The following is a 16361-nucleotide window of genomic DNA, read 5'->3' on the forward strand; positions in this document are numbered from 1 at the left end:
ATAAATGTTATGTTATTTAATCTTCATCACAGCCTGCCGGGTTAGAGACTGGCTCAAGGCAAAGAAATATGTTGTCCAAGTTTGACAGCTAATAAGTGAGAGAACTGATATTTGGGTTCATGTTTCACTGACCTTGAAATTCATACTTTTTGTACTCTAGGATGCATCCTGCCCAAAAGGAAACCAAGTATGGGGCACCACGTGTGCTGGAGTCACTGAGCGCTAATGAATCCATTGTTAAGCCAAGCCAACGGCATCTAAACTTGTAGAGATTCGCTTCCTGCAATGCATGCCTTGTCTGATTAAAAAATCTTTGAATTATTTGGTTCTGTGTACACATCCTCTTCTCCAAAAGCTTTAGTAATTGAGTCTCCTGGTTTGGAAGGCAGGAGCCTCAGGCTTTTCACGGACTGCTCCTTCTGTCATTTAGGATCAGCTCTAAAGAAAGGCCTTCCTTGACCAAGCCAAGAAGGAGCAACATGTCTGAAAAGAGAGATTTGGCCAAGTCTTTGAAAACTGGCATTTAAGCTTACATCTGAAGGATGAATAGAGTTAGCCAAGTGAAGGACTGGGACGGGGGTATTCTTAGGCAGGGAACTGCACTAGTGAAGCACAAAGCTGGCAGGGTGGACAGGGATCAACATACACTGGGCTTTGTAAACCAAGAAAATGATCTTGAATTTTATCTTAAGTACCAAAAGAAATCATATAAGGGTTTTGAGCAAGGGAGCAAATGATCTAGTTTCCTTTGAGAAAATACCTAAAACACTGTGTGGAGAATGGCTCAGAAAAAGGGCAGCAAAAAGGAAAGCAGAGGAAAAAAGGGAGTACTTTGGCAATTGCAGTAAGCAATGGTGGCAGCCGGGGTGATGGCAGAGGGCAGCAGACGGGCTGCAGATACGTTTTGGGGGTAGAAATGATCATCCTTGGTTGTGGATTTGATGGGGGTGATTAGGGAGAAATAAGAATTAAAATGGCTCTGAACTTTCTGGCTTGATGAAAAAGACGAGAAAAAAAATCTGAAGGGAAGACTGGAGTTCAATTTCAACATGTAATATTTGAGAAACTACATGAGACACTGAGCAATTGGAGGTTCCTAACGGCTCTAGGATGTAGAGATTTCATGGAATTTGTAAGAAAATTTGTAATTTCTTATAAGACAAAATATGGTCCTAACTATGCCACAAAAACAGGTCAAAGTTTGACATGAAATACAGGCAAAATCTCATGGACTGAAAATTTTACATTCTTTGTAATGAGGCTATTTCCAAAGAGTTGAGTAATAATTCCCTCATGGGAGTTCAAGAAATAATTCTGTTCAAAACATACTTTCTCTACCTGACAATTTGTTGGCTGTACTGAATGTGGTAAGATGAGGAAAAGGGCTAAATTACAGCTAGATTTGTTCCATCCTTTAAGATATCCACTGTATATAACTTAGTATACCTGTTCTCTCTAAACCATATTCAGCCTCTATTCAGCTGAAAGTCCTTCCCTGGGGAAGCTCATTCATAGCCATAGCCCTGATTAAATCCACATCTCTTGCCCTGACCTCTCTTCTGAGCTCTGGTTCCATAAAAGCCACTAACTGTTCACAGACTCTTAAACACAACAGGTCTAAACCACAATTCATGATCTTCCACTCCACAAACTGGACGTCTCAGAAAATGGCACCACTATTTACAGGGCCCTGTAACTCAGATATCAACACATCACAGGACTCCTTTCTTCCCTCAACCACTAGTTTATATGTCCCTTAAGCCTCTCAATTTTTCCACATTGGTCTCTACCAACCTGATCTAAGCTAGACTTCTGCAACAGCACCCCAACTTATCAACCTTTGTCTAATCTCACTATTTCCACCCCATCATTCTCTGAAAGTGAGGACAGACTGATTTTTATAAAAACAGATTTGATCTCACCCTCTGCTTAAATCCCTTCCTTTGAGACTTCTCACTCCTTGTAAGATACAGACTAAAATCCTTAATGTAATGTGAAAGGCCCTATATGGCCTGGCTCTAATTCATCAGGTTTGGGGAGTAGAAGGATCTTTTTTGTTGTTGTTGAGATAAGGTCTCACTCTGTCACCCAGACTGGAGTGCAATGGTGTGTTCACAGCTCACCACAGCCTCCACTTCCTGGGCTCAGGTGATCCTCCCATCTCAGCCTCCCAAGTTAGTTGGGACCACAGGTGTGCACCACCATACCCAGCTATTTTTTCATTTTCTGTAGAAAAAAATCAAAAAATTCATCTATGTACATGAGAGAAATTATTGTAGAGATAATCCCTCTTTTTAGAGAAAACCCCCTCTACAAAAAGACCACCTCTCTGTAGAGATGAGGTATCATTATGTTGCCCAGGCTGATCTTGAACTCCAGGGCTCGAGCAATCTTCCTGCCTCGGCCTCCCAAAGTGCTGAGATGACGGGCATGAGCCACCACGCCCAGTCAAGAGGGGTCTTATACTTCTACTTGCACCAACCACTGTCTGATGCAACCACAGATTCATTTCTGGAAAACTGAGTGGTGTATATGTTTAGTCAACCGTGGATGTGATGTCCAGCAAACCACTATGAATTATCTATGACCTTGATCAACTCCTTTAACCTTCTCAGACTTTCTTTCTTTCTGTATCAGAATACTAGTGAAATCCCTTGGTACTCCAGAATTCTACAAAATAAAGGAGAATCCAGTAGAGTTGCTCCTAAATGGACTGTTAGCTGTGTCCAGGTGTAAAGCCCAGCCTAGGTATTCCTGTTCCTAGAGATATTTATTTGGAAATTGCCCCATCTTGTTTAACTGAATAGGTAAGGGAAGAGATATTAATGAGAAGAAAAAATTGAGGGCTAGTAACTTGGTCATCAAAATGCTGTCGCTGTTCTTGTTTTAAAAGGCTACCATCTGTCTCTATGTGATTAAAAATCTTTTACATGGTCATTTGGGGTGGCTCACACCTGTAATCCCAGAGCTTTAGGAGGCTGAGGTGTGAGGATTGTTTGAGGCCAGGGGTTTGAGACCAGCCTGGGCAACACAGTGAGACCCCATCACTACAAAAAATTTAAAAGTTAGCCAGGGATGGCAGCATGTGCCTGCAGCCCCAGCTACTTGGGAGGCTGAGGTGAGAGGACCAACTGAGCCCTGGAGTTCAAGGCTATATGCAGTGAGCAATGATCACACCAGTGCACTCCAGCCTGCATGGGTGACAGAGTGAGGGAGGGCCTGTGTCAAAACAAAAACAAAAACAAACAACTCTAATGTCAGTGTGAAATGCAGGAATGAAAAGTTAATGAAATTTGAAAAAGAAAACATAAGAAGCAATGCCTCACTCAATCTCTATAAATGTAGTATGAATTCTACTTTCAAAAGATTTAAGTGATAACATGAAAATATTGTGCATGTAAAAGAGCAAAAGGCAAGGTACAATGAGACTTAACGTTTATATTTCAGGTTTCAGTGTTTATAATTAAAACCTTAATCTTAAAATGATCCCAATGCCCCAAATCACAAAATTGGAAATAAGGTAAATTCTCACATGCAAGTTTCATATATACAAAATAACACCTATAAAATAGACAGATTTTAAGGCTGCAGTGAGCTAGAATTGCACCACTGCACTCCAACCTGAGCAACAGGGCAACACCCTGTCTCAATTAAAAAAAAAAAAAAAAGTGTATATATAACATTTTATCTCATGTAGAGAAAATATGTAACATTATCAATAATCCATTTGTCCATATTAAACTGAAACCATTCTTAAAGTTTCAGTCACCAAGAAAGGTATTTAGAAATGTCAGATGTTTAGAAATCTCAGAATGGCAACATTTTTTACTTTTAGAAAAGAAAAATTTCTCTTAAGCTGTATTTCTCCCATAATAATTATATGCATTATTTTTATGTTATGAACCTTTAACTCAGTGCCCTATCAGTATTGCCAGCAGGGTGCTTCTTACCCAGAAATTGAATGGGATCCACCCAAAAGAGCAGAAATTTTTATTTAAGGTAATTAACTCCTTCCAAATGACAAATACAAAATTTGGTAATTAGCTTAAAAAAGAGAATGATTTAAGCCGGGCGCGGTGGCTCAAGCCTGTAATCCCAGCACTTTGGGAGGCCGAGACAGGCGGATCACGAGGTCAGGAGATCGAGACCATCCTGGCTAACACAGTGAAACCCCGTCTCTACTAAAAAATACAAAAAACTAGCCGGGCGAGGTGGCGGGCGCCTGTAGTCCCAGCTACTCTGGAGGCTGAGGCAGGAGAATGGCGTAAATCCGGGAGGCGGAGCTTGCAGTGAGCTGAGATCCGGCCACTGCACTCCAGCCTGGGCAACAGAGCGAGACTCCGTCTCAAAACAAAGAAGAGAATGATTTAAAGACAATAATTTTTAAAAGTCAGTGTTACACTAGTACACAACAGACACGTTACCAATAATTTCTGTCATGTAGATAGATGAATTGCATTTGTCAATTAATGACATGCCATGTTTTAGGTATATCATTTAGTAACAATTAAGTAAATCTTATTTCTATTCTGTTATTTACCGGTTTTAAAGAATTGTGTGAAAAATTTACTTTCTAACATTCAGAAGCTTTTGAGTGGCCTGATGAATCCTAAAGTATGTAAATATAAAGTGAAACTGTTAATATTTTCTTTGTCATGACAGAGATAAGTTAAACTGCATGTGAAATAATTTAAGATTAATACAGTATTAAAACATTGAAAACTACTTCCTATTAAGATACAAATTCTTACAGTTGTAAGCATTCCTAAATAAAAGAAAAATATCTGCTTTCTTATCAAATTTGTTTTACTTGTCAGGCTTATACATATTTAAAAAATACATGGCCGGGCGCGGTGGCTCAAGCCTGTAATCCCAGCACTTTGGGAGGCCGAGACGGGCGGATCACGAGGTCAGGAGATCGAGACCATCCTGGCTAACACGGTGAAACCCCGTCTCTACTAAAAAATACAAAAAATTAGCCGGGCGAGATGGCGGGCGCCTGTAGTCCCAGCTACTTGGGAGGCTGAGGCGAGAGAATGGCGTAAACCCGGGAGGCGGAGCTTGCAGTGAGCTGAGATCCGGCCACTGCACTCCAGCCTGGGCGACAGAGCGAGACTCCGTCTCAACAAAAAAAAAAAAAAAAAAATAAAAAATAAAAAATAAAAATACATTAGGATTCCTACTACAAAGGTTAAAAGCATTGTATTTTTAAAACTCACATAAAGTTTCCAAATAGGCTCACTGAATTCCTTATAGTCTAAGGCATTCTCCCTAAAGTGTTGTGTAAATCTACATCTTGAGAGTGCACATTTCAGGACAATCAACCTTTTGTAATTACAGAATATGATGATTAGTAAATATTTACTTTGCAGAAAGATATAACCACATAAATCATATTCAAGGTAAAATTGCCCATTTCAGAAACTGGTACATTTTGTCCTTAAGACAAAGGACAAAAAATTCACTTTGTTTCTAATGCCAACTGCTGACAAAAAGAAAAATCTCTGAACTGTATAGATAATAGCATAACCAAGCTACTCACACTCACTAAGGGAACATTTATCTAAATGCTGTGATTTTAAGAATATAGCAACCTAAACTGTTGTGGTTTTTTGTTTTTGTTTTTTTTTAAATCTCTCATCACCTATACTTCTGTTTATGTTCAAGTGAAAACCACTGTTAGAGACATTTCTAAGCTCATGATAAAATCTACAAGAGGTAGAGTTAACAACAGTTTCATTCCTCCACAAAGCTTACTTAAGGACATTATCTGTGCACTCCGATTAGACCACTATAGACTAAGCAAGCATCTGAGACAAACACCTTAATGTTCTTTGCCCTTTCAGTGTCTCTGGACAGAACAGTTAGGAAAGCCCACAGCAGTCACTCTGATAAGTTGTATTGCTTCCCACAGCTAAGTCAATCACAATTAAGTGACAGGCCCACATTATTTCTTCATGCCAAGGACATAACCAAACAGAAGGCTGGAGGGAACAAAAACAAGGAAATGGTGTAGCAGCAATCAGTTCTAAATGAGCCAAAGTAAATTTGTTTTACCCAAAAGGAGAATATTTTTTAAAAAGCAATTTTTTTTTTTTTTTTTTTTTTTGAGATGGCGTTTCGCTGTGTCGCCCAGGCTGGAGTGCAGTGGCGCGATCTCGGCTCACTGCAAGCTCCGCCTCCTGGGTTCCCGCCATTCTCCCGCCTCAGCCTCCGAGTAGCTGGGACTACAGGCGCCCGCCACCTCGCCCAGCTAGTTTTTTGTATTTTTAGTAGAGACGGGGTTTCACCGTGTTAGCCAGGAGGGTCTCGATCTCCTGACCTCGTGATCCACCCACCTCGGCCTCCCAAAGTGCTGGGATTACAGGCTTGAGCCACCGCGCCCGGCCTAAAAAGCAATTTTTTAAGACTACGGGAGTTGCTGCAGCTGCTTAAAATGAACAGCGGCTGCTTCTCAAATTTCTTTCAAGCCGGAGGGTAGCCTCTAAGCAGAATCTCTTGATTTAGTGGATAAAGGTTGTTAGTGCTATACTTTATGAAATCTTGCTATAGAAATCAAAAAACAGTAGACAAGTCCAATTCTGGCAGGATAGATAAAATGCAGTTATTTAAAACAGCTTCATTTTGGCAATTTTTATTGCCAAATACCAAAATACGAGCAAACCCAAAGGTGAGAATCTCAAATTCCTAATTCATGTTAAATAGTTCTGACCATACAGGTTCAAGACAACAAAGTAAGCAAATACATCTACTTCCCCTCTTACCCAAGAGCCAATTTAAACTAGAGGGGGAAAAACCTAGGAACAGGAACCAGCCATAAAATTTTAAGAAATACCCAGAATATATAAAATGCAACCAAACAGAGAAAACACAGCAGGGAGAACCACAGCCCAAACCAACAGAAGAACAGTCCTTCCCAAGGAGCCTGCACAGCAATCACAAGCCTGAGACAATGAACACAACAATCTGGAGCAGACTATGGTGGGGCAATCAATGCAAAAAGAAGTACATTTGTAACGGCTTAGACAGTTTGTTTTTCCAGTGTGGCCAGAGCTTAAGAGAAGTGCTCTCCAAAGAACACTCGCTGCCTATGTGCTGAAAACTCCTGGTGAGGCTTCAGGGACCTGAGAGAGGCCAGCAGAATCTGTAGTTACCCTGGACCCCACATCAGAAAGGGAAAAATGGAAAGGAAGTTCACCCTGGACGGACACGCACTGAAGTCCATTGCTGCCTGGGTGTGGCTCTTTCATGGGCACCTAAGGAGTTCCAGTCTGCTTCGTGCTGCCCCTACTCTTCTTTCACCGTCTTATTTAACCCTCCTACTCAAAAGAAAGCAGGCCTGTGAGTTACTGGGGGAAGCCAAGCCGGCCCCTAAGAAAGACAAAAACCAACAACTAGAACTAGTGCTGGAGAACACAGAGATAACTTACAGAACATACAAAACTTAAAAAAAATGCTTTCTAACTAATATCCTTGGAGAAATTAAAGAAAATGCTGCAACCACAAAACAAGAACAAGCCACTACTTTTAAAGGAGTAAGAAACAAGAGCTCCTGAAAATTAAGTTTGATTGCCAAATTAGAAAGTAGATAAAAAGAATAAAAAGCAGGATAGCATAGAGCTAAAAACCAGGCTAGAGATCTAGAAGATAAAAGTTACGAATGCCTCTCAGAATGTAGAATATCACGACCAAGAGATGGAAATTATTAGGTAAGTCATGAGTATTGAAAGTCAGAACATAAGGGTAAAACTTCATCCAAAAGGAAAAAGATCCTGAAGATGAAAAGGAAAGACAATGGAAGTGAGGGGGGAAAAAGGGGGCAAAGAAATAACAGAACTTGCTCTCCAGTGAAAAAAAAGACATTAGTTTTCAGATTGAGCAGTCCTATTAATTCCTGAGCAGAATTTTTTTTAAAGGCACATACTGATGAAATTCCAGAGCTCCAAGAAAACCCTAAAACCTTCTCTAAAAGAGAAGCAAAACAACCTACCTTTAAGAATCTAATTTAGCAGACATGAAGTCTTCCAATCAATACAAAGAATATGGAAAATGGAATAATGCTTCCTGGGGGAACTTGGTTTTAAATCGAGTCTTTCATATTAAACAAAATGATCAATTAAGAATGAAAGACAAAAAATTAAAGCATTCAGAAGGTTTACTAGGTAGGCACACTATGTTAACAAAATTATTTTCAGGACATAGTCCACGCAAATTTAAAAAAAAAATACAAGAAGGAAAAGTTATTTCTCTCATAGGTTTGCCAGACAAATGTGAAGTGGAAGAAATGAAAAGGTTAAAATGTATTAAGAGATTCCCTTGGATATTGACATTTGTGTCATTCTCCCTTAAGCCACAGGGATTTAGTAACATAAGATTACATACCCTCCTCTATCTATGGCTGCTCACACTAAGCAGTTCTGTAGGGAATAGTGTTTATATAATTATAACAATATACATATATATTTATATAATTATTATAGTTACAGAAGACAGTGTGACATATACTTTAGCAATTCATGTGTGTATGCGTATTCATATATCAAAATGGGGGAGAAATGAGAGAAGCTATAAGAATGTCAATTTCTCTTCAACTTTCTTTTTTTTTTTTTTTTTTTTTTTGAGACGGAGTCTCGCTCTGTCGCCCAGGCTGGAGTGCAGTGGCCGGATCTCAGCTCACTGCAAGCTCCGCCTCCCGGGTTTACGCCATTCTCCTGCCTCAGCCTCCCGAGTAGCTGGGACTACAGGCGCCCGCCACCTCGCCCGGCTAGTTTTTTGTATTTTTTAGTAGAGATGGGGTTTCACTGTGTTAGCCAGGATGGTCTCGATCTCCTGACCTCGTGATCCGCCCATCTCGGCCTCCCAAAGTGCTGGGATTACAGGCTTGAGCCACCGCGCCCGGCCTCTCTTCAACTTTCAAAGGAAAAAGTAAATACTATCCAATATTTAAAATCAAGGGATATAGATATTAATACATGAATGGCAATAACTTAGAAAAATGACAAAGCAGAGCCTCATGAAAAGGCTACATGTTGGGGAAATGAGGGAAGCTGCATAAAGAAGAGCAGAGGAAAACCAACTTTTCACTTTCAACCCTTTCTCTTGACATTGATATTAACAAGTCCTGATTGTCTTAACAGTTTTGTTCTCTCTTCATTAACTCCAATTGCATAAGGCTCAGAAAGAGAGAGAATTTGAAACAGAAAGAAAACCGCCAGTTTGGATATTAGTTAAGATATACTGCTAGTCATGCAACTGGGGAGGCCTCAAACTGTCTGGATGAAAGCTTTCAGTATTCACAGCACAAGTCATCATTTTTATGAAAGTCACATCCCAGGAATTCATCACTGTAGAATATTAAGGCAAACAACTCAGGAAGGTGAAAATGGGAGATTAAACATTTATAGACGGAAGAATAAAAGCTAGAGTTATACCGAAAAGATAAAACAGCAGAGAATATCTAATTACATCGCTGTGCTTCCGGGCACGCAGCTGACCAGCAATCAACCATAAAGGGGAATTTGTATCACACCCTCTCTACTACTCAACTTTCCCCTCCTGGTATCTGGAAAGATGCCACATAGGAATATTTACAGGAAAACATCTGATGGAAAAGATTCTCCTTGATTAGATAACTGATCTTTTAGAGAGAAGGCCTTGGAATACAGATTTTCAAATGCAGATAAATGTTCCTAAGAAAATGCTACCTGTGGGATAGGTGAGCTTCCAACAGAGTTAGTTTTCTAAACGGATTTCATCATAAAATTTTAAAAGCAGATTCAATAAGATTGCTTTTAACAATCTGGCTTTGAACTTTATTAATAAAATGGGAATGCAGCACAGTCTGGCTTAACGGACTTCAAACTATATACTGCAAATGCTCAGAACCTTGACAAAGCATGTCCCAACAGAATGGGCTGGCTACCTCCTGAGCTGAAAACACCTGTGTAGGTATTTATCCATTCATATAGCCATGTTTGTTAGGTATGTTCTGTGTTCCTAGCAATCTAATGGATACCACATACTAAGATAAATAGGGTAAAGGTGTGCACACGGTGCTTGGAAACCAACTGAAGGCAAAGACATGAAAAAAACCTATAACTATCATAATAGCAATAATAAGGCACAAGTTTGCTGGGCATGGGGGAGAGGAACTAATAACCAGAGTCCTAGTTAATTAGAGAAAGTGTAATAACAACACACCTTTGGATTGAGCTTTGAGAGAAAAACAGGGCAGAATTATGGAGGATGTAAAAATTATAGGATTTGGTAATCAACTGGGTATATGAGGTAAGGAAGATCAGTGTAGGGTGATTTTTAGGGCTTTCCCTTAAGTATCATCCAGTAGATGTAGCCATTAGCCCTAAATAAATAACATCCATATCTTCAAAATAGAGCACAATCTCCTGTGGATAATAGTTACAATTTTGGACTTTTGTTTTTTTTTTTCTCACTGACTCTAAACAGAACTCTAGACACGTTATTACTGCAGACAGGCTACGAGGTAGGTCAAAATTTCTGTCCATTGTTTTGTTCTACTCCATTCTACCAGATGACACACTCAATTGTCAGGACAGAGACCTGGGAAACAGCCAATCCAGTGTTTCTCAAATATATCCACTAAGGAACTCCAAAAGGCAGAGGGAAATGTGAATGGAATGTCCAGAGCAGTGGCAGACTGAGGAAGGGACTGTGAGCTAAGAAGAATGTTTACGGCCAGGCGTGGTGGCTCATGCCTGTAATCCCAGCACTTTGGGAGGCTGAGGTGGTTGAATCACAAGGTCAGGATATCAAGACCATCCTGGTCAACATGGTGAAACCCCATCTCTACCAAATATACAAAAATTAGACAGGCATGGTGGCGTGTGCCTGCAGTCCCAGCTACTCGAGAGGCTGAGGCAGGAAAATTGCTTGAACCTGGCTGCAGTGAGTGGTGATTGTGCCACTGCACTCCAGCCTGGGCAACAAAGCGATACTCCATCTCAAAAAAAAAAAGGAAGGATGTTTGCATTTGTAAAGGTTGGAAAACAAAATAAAAACAACTAATAAAAACCAAAACAGAAAAGAATATGCAACAGAGAACTACGTGGCCCTCAAAGTCGAAAATATTTACCAGGTGGCTTGATCCCTGATCTAGAGGATTGAAGCACGGATTTTGAAACAGGCCCCACAAATGTGAAATTCCTGTGAACCTTTGTTTAATCTTAAAACTTAATGGAAATGAGACATCTTGACCTATAATATACCAGTTTTTTTTTTTTTTTTAATTGTTATTATACTTTAAGTTCTAGGGCACATGTGCAGGTTTGTTACATAGGTATACATGTACCATATTGGTTTGCTGCACCCATCAACTCATCATTTACATTAGGTATTTTTCCTACTGCTATCCCTCCCCTAGCCCCCTACCCCCCAACAGGCTCTGGTATGTGATGTTCTCCACCCTGTGTCCAAGTGATCTCATTGTTCAATTCCCACCTATGAGTGAGAACATGTGGTGTTTGGTTTTCTGTCCTTGTGATAGGTTGCTGAGAATGATAGTTTCCAGCTCCATCCATATCCCTGCAAAGGACATGAACTCATCCTTTTTTATGGCTGCCTAGTATTCCATGGTGTATATGTGCCACATTTTCTTAATCCAATCTATCATTGATGGACATTTGGGTTGGTTCCAAGTCTCTGCTATTGTGAATAGTGCCACAATAAACATACGTGTGCATGTGTCTTTATAGTACCAGTGTTTGTCTTGCTATTAAAAGTATTAAGTTTTGCAACATGGTGAAAATCTTCAAGTCAAGTGGATGTTCTGGACAGATGGGCAGTCTTTATTCTCTGACTTTGGGCACCCCCAGGTACTAAGAAACCCAACTCTGGTTTTATCAGCAACACATATAATAATCATCTTGTCATGGAAGGAGACAAGGAGATGTGTTAGCGTTTTCTTACCATTTGTGGAGGCTCAGAAGCACAGCCCAAGCACAACTAAGTGTACACAGTTGCAGTTGTTCTCAAGTGCAGTGTTTATGTAAGACTTTTGGGAACAATGTTTTGGGATCATATGTTTTAAGTGCATTTGGGATCTTTTTTGAAGCATGAAGAACCTACTCCCATTATTGGGACTCCAGTGTGGGCTACAGAGTGAGACTCCATCTCAAAAAAAAAAAAAAAAATAGTAATTACAAAGAGGCAATATATAAAGCAAATAAATAACTGAAAAAGAAAATTAAGAAAACAATTTTATTTATAACAGCATCAAAAATAATAAAATAGTTAGGAATAAACCTAAGTGGCAAAAGATTTGTACACTGAAAACTAAAAAACATGCCGAAAAAAATTAAAGGAGATTCAAATAAATGGATATCCCATGTTCATGGATTAGAAGATAATATTATAGATGTCAATAATACCCAAAGCAATCTACAGATTCAACATGATCCCTATTAAAATTTCAACAGCAGTTTTTGCAGAAATAGAAAAAAAACTCATCCTAAAATTCATAGGGCAAATCAACGGACCCTAAAGAGACAAAACAATTTTGAAAAAGAACAAAGTTAAAGGACTTACACTTTCTGATTTCAAAACATATTACAAAGCTATAGTCATCAAACAGTGTGATACTACATAGAGACATACATATAGACTGATAGCACAGAACAGAGAGTCCAAAATAAACCCTTCTATATATGGTCAAGTAACAGACAAGCATACCAAGACCATTCATTGAGAAAAAAGATGGTCTCTTCAACAGTATTGGGAAAACTGGGTATCTACATGCAAAAGAATGAAGTTAGAACCTAATGTTACACTAGGTACAAAAGCTAACACGAAACAGATTAAAGACATAAACCCAAGGCCCAAAACTATAAAACTCCTAGAAGAAAACACAGGGGAAAAGCTCCATGACATTGGATTTGGCAAACAATGATTTCCCAGCTATGATACCAAAAGCACAAGTAACAAGAGCAAAAATAGACAAACGGGACTACATTAAGCTTAAAACCTTTTGTTCATCAAAGGACACAATCAATAGAGTGAAAAGGCAACTTATGGAGTGGGGGAAAATATTTGCCAATCAGATAGCTGATAAGGGATTAATATCCAAATATATAAAGGACACCAACAGCTCAAAAACAAAAAAATCAAATAACCTAATTTTAAAATGAGCAAAGAACCTGAATAGATATTTTTTCTTTTTCTTTCTTTCTTTTTTTTTTTTTTTTGAGACGGAGTCTTGCTCTGTCGCCCAGGCTGGAGTGCAGTGGCCAGATCTCAGCTCACTGCAAGCTCCGCCTCCCGGGTTTACGCCATTCTCCTGCCTCAGCCTCCTGAGTAGCTGGGACTACAGGCGCCCACCACCTCGCCGGGCTAGGTTTTTTTTTGTATTTTTAGTAGAGACGGGTTTCACCGTGTTACCCAGGATGGTCTCGATCTCCTGACCTTGTGATCCGCCCGTCTCGGCCTCCCAAAGTGCTGGGATTACAGGCTTGAGCCACCGCGCCCAGCCGTGAATAGATACTTTTTCAAAGATAATATACAAATGGCTAACAAACACATTCAAAAGATGCTCAACATCACTAATCATCAGAGATATGCAAATCAAAACCACAATGAGTTATCACCTCATGCTCATTACAGTAGATACCATCTAAAAAATAACAAAAAATAACAAGTGTTGGTGAGAATGTGTAGAAGTTAGAACCTCTCTGCAATGTTGGTAGGTAATCTTGGTAGGCAAAATGGTACAACTGCTATAGAAAATAGTTTGGCTGTTTCTCCCAAAATTAAAAATAGAACTACCATACAATCTAGCAATCTCACTTCTAGATATATATTTAAAAGAAACTATCAATAAACAGACTACAAATGGGAGAAAATATTCACAAACTATGCTTCTGACAAAGGTCTAATATCGAGAATTTACAAGGAACTTAAATCAACAAACAAAAAACAAACAATCCCATTAAAAGGACATGAACAGACAATTCTCAAAAGAAGACATAAAAGCAGCCCAAAAAAAAAAAAAACATGAAAAAATGTTCATCATCACTAATCATCAGAGAAATGCAAATCAAAATCACAATGAGAAACCATCTCACATCAGTGAGAATGGCCAACAGAAAACCAAATACTCCATGTTCTCACATACAAACGGTAGTTGAACATGGAGGACCCACGGACATAAAATGTGAACAATTGACACTGCAAACTACTAGAGTGGGAAGGGAAGTGGATATGGGTCAAAAAACTACCTATTGGGTACTAGGCTCATTATCTTAGTGAAATATACCCATGTAACACACCTGTACATGCACTCCCTGTATCTAAAATAAAAGAAATATAAAATAATTTTAAAAATTAAAAGAACTGAAAACAGGATTTCAAAGAGATATCTGCACACTCATGTTCATAGCAGCACTATTCACAATAGCCAAGAGGTGAATGTAATCCAAATGTCCATCAATGGATGAATAAACAAAATGTGGCAAATACATACAATGGAATACTATGCTGTCTTGATAAGGAAGGAAATCTTGTCACATGCTAGAACATGGATGAACCTTGAAGATATTATGCCAAGTGAAAGAAGCCAGCTGCAAAAAGACAAGTAGTGTGTGATTCCACTTAGCTGAACTACCTAAAGTAGATACTTTATATAGAGAAAGTAGAATAGTGGTTACCAGCAGCTGAGGAAGGGGGCAAAGGGGAGTTGTTTAATGGATATAGAGTTTCAGATCTGCAAGATGAAAAACTTCTAGGGATCTGTTTCACAACAATGTAAATATATTTAATACTACTGAACTGTACACTTAAAAGTGCTTAAGATAGTAGGTGTTATATGTTTTTATCACAATAAAGAAAAATTTTAAAATAATAAAAATATATAAAGAAATCCAAATCATCTGTTTGCTGAATAGAGAGAGAAAAGAAATGAAAGGGGAGTAGGTACTTTCCTTTAGTGTAAGTGGGTAAGTTTTCATTTCCGATGAATTGCACAAATGCCAGTTCCACAGAGAGAGAACAAAGGGTTAAAACCTTGGACATGAGGCCCAGAGCTTTTTAAAATCCAAATCAGACACTACAATTCATCATAAAAGCCAAAGTGTTAGATCCTTTACCTTTACAATCTTGTCACCCACATTCTCAGAGAAGGAAGAATCCTGTTCACAGTAAGAATTGATTCCACTCCAGGGAATCAACAGGAATAAGTTGTGCCAGTTTGGGTTCTTCATGCAAATAACTGAGAAAGACACTAGCAACTTTGAGGGAAAGAAATTATGGAGGTATCATAGGGAGTTGGCAAGACTCCACGTCAAAACTAGAGGACCAGTTTAGAAAACAGAAGGAATTTCCCTATCTGGGTAGCCAAGAATACACTCATGTCACACCCCGGATCAGCTCCATAAGGACACCAGCCACAGCTATGGTTGGCCCCATCCCCCCTGGACACTCACTGCCACAAACAACCTCCCACTGACCCTGTATTTCTACATCATCCCCTTAATGTTCAAATTCTGGGGTAGAAAAAACTGATTGGTCATGCCAGGGAGATTCCATTCAGTGGGGAACTCCTTCCAAAAGGCAAGAAATTCAACTGCTAAATGAGAGAGAGGGCAATTGTCCACACTGGTTACCAAGTAGCTTAGCAGCTGTTTACTCTATGTCTCACATGCCTAGCTCATCCAGGTTAAAATAAAGTAATAAATTTCTAATTCCAGGAAACAGAATAAGAATGTACAAGCTTTCTGGATCGTGTCACTTGCAATGTGGTAGGTTTCCACAGGTTAACCAACCAGATGAGACCAGTCAGAAACTATCACTAGGTAAAGCAAGGTGTACAGAAGCAGGTGAGATGAACAAGGCCTGTGGTTAGTTGCCCTCTAATGCTTGTGTCAAAGTCAAATTTACCTAACCTTGATAAGAGCCGACACTGTCTCAAAACTCTTGCCAGAACAGACTATGATGACAGTGCGTACGCCAACAACTGTCGTGACCACCACCACAGGACTAACACCGTTCAAGCAGAGAAGATGCCATTTACCTGGCACAGTCTAATCAATATATAATATAAACCTCTAGCCAGCTCCCAGATAGTCTACTTGAAAAAATTTCCACAGACTCCAAAGGGCAAAGATACATAGAGAGCTAGAAGTCATAAAGAGATAAAAATAAGGTGAGTCAGGTTAACTGTATTTTACATTATATTATTTTATTCATTCAATATATTCCTCTATTCAAACAGCACTGAACATTTCTGCTTTTATTATAATAGAACAAAGATGTCTCTACCTCCTTTTTCTCAATAAGGCAACAAAACAACAAAGATTTTCAAAATAGAGCTAGGAGATTCAATCTAAAGGCCTGAA

The 16361-nt window shown here is 39.2% G+C and overlaps 1 protein-coding gene across 1 annotated transcript in view; it reads right to left on the reverse strand.

Annotated features, from left to right (window-relative positions):
• Window positions 1-16361, reverse strand: part of SH3BGRL2 (SH3 domain binding glutamate rich protein like 2) — a 70776-nt gene that overhangs the window by 5438 nt on the left and 48977 nt on the right. The window lies entirely within an intron of this gene.

This window comes from Trachypithecus francoisi, unplaced genomic scaffold (assembly GCF_009764315.1).
Source record: "Trachypithecus francoisi isolate TF-2019V2 unplaced genomic scaffold, Tfra_2.0 Lachesis_group15, whole genome shotgun sequence".
Classification (NCBI taxonomy): domain Eukaryota; kingdom Metazoa; phylum Chordata; class Mammalia; order Primates; family Cercopithecidae; genus Trachypithecus; species Trachypithecus francoisi.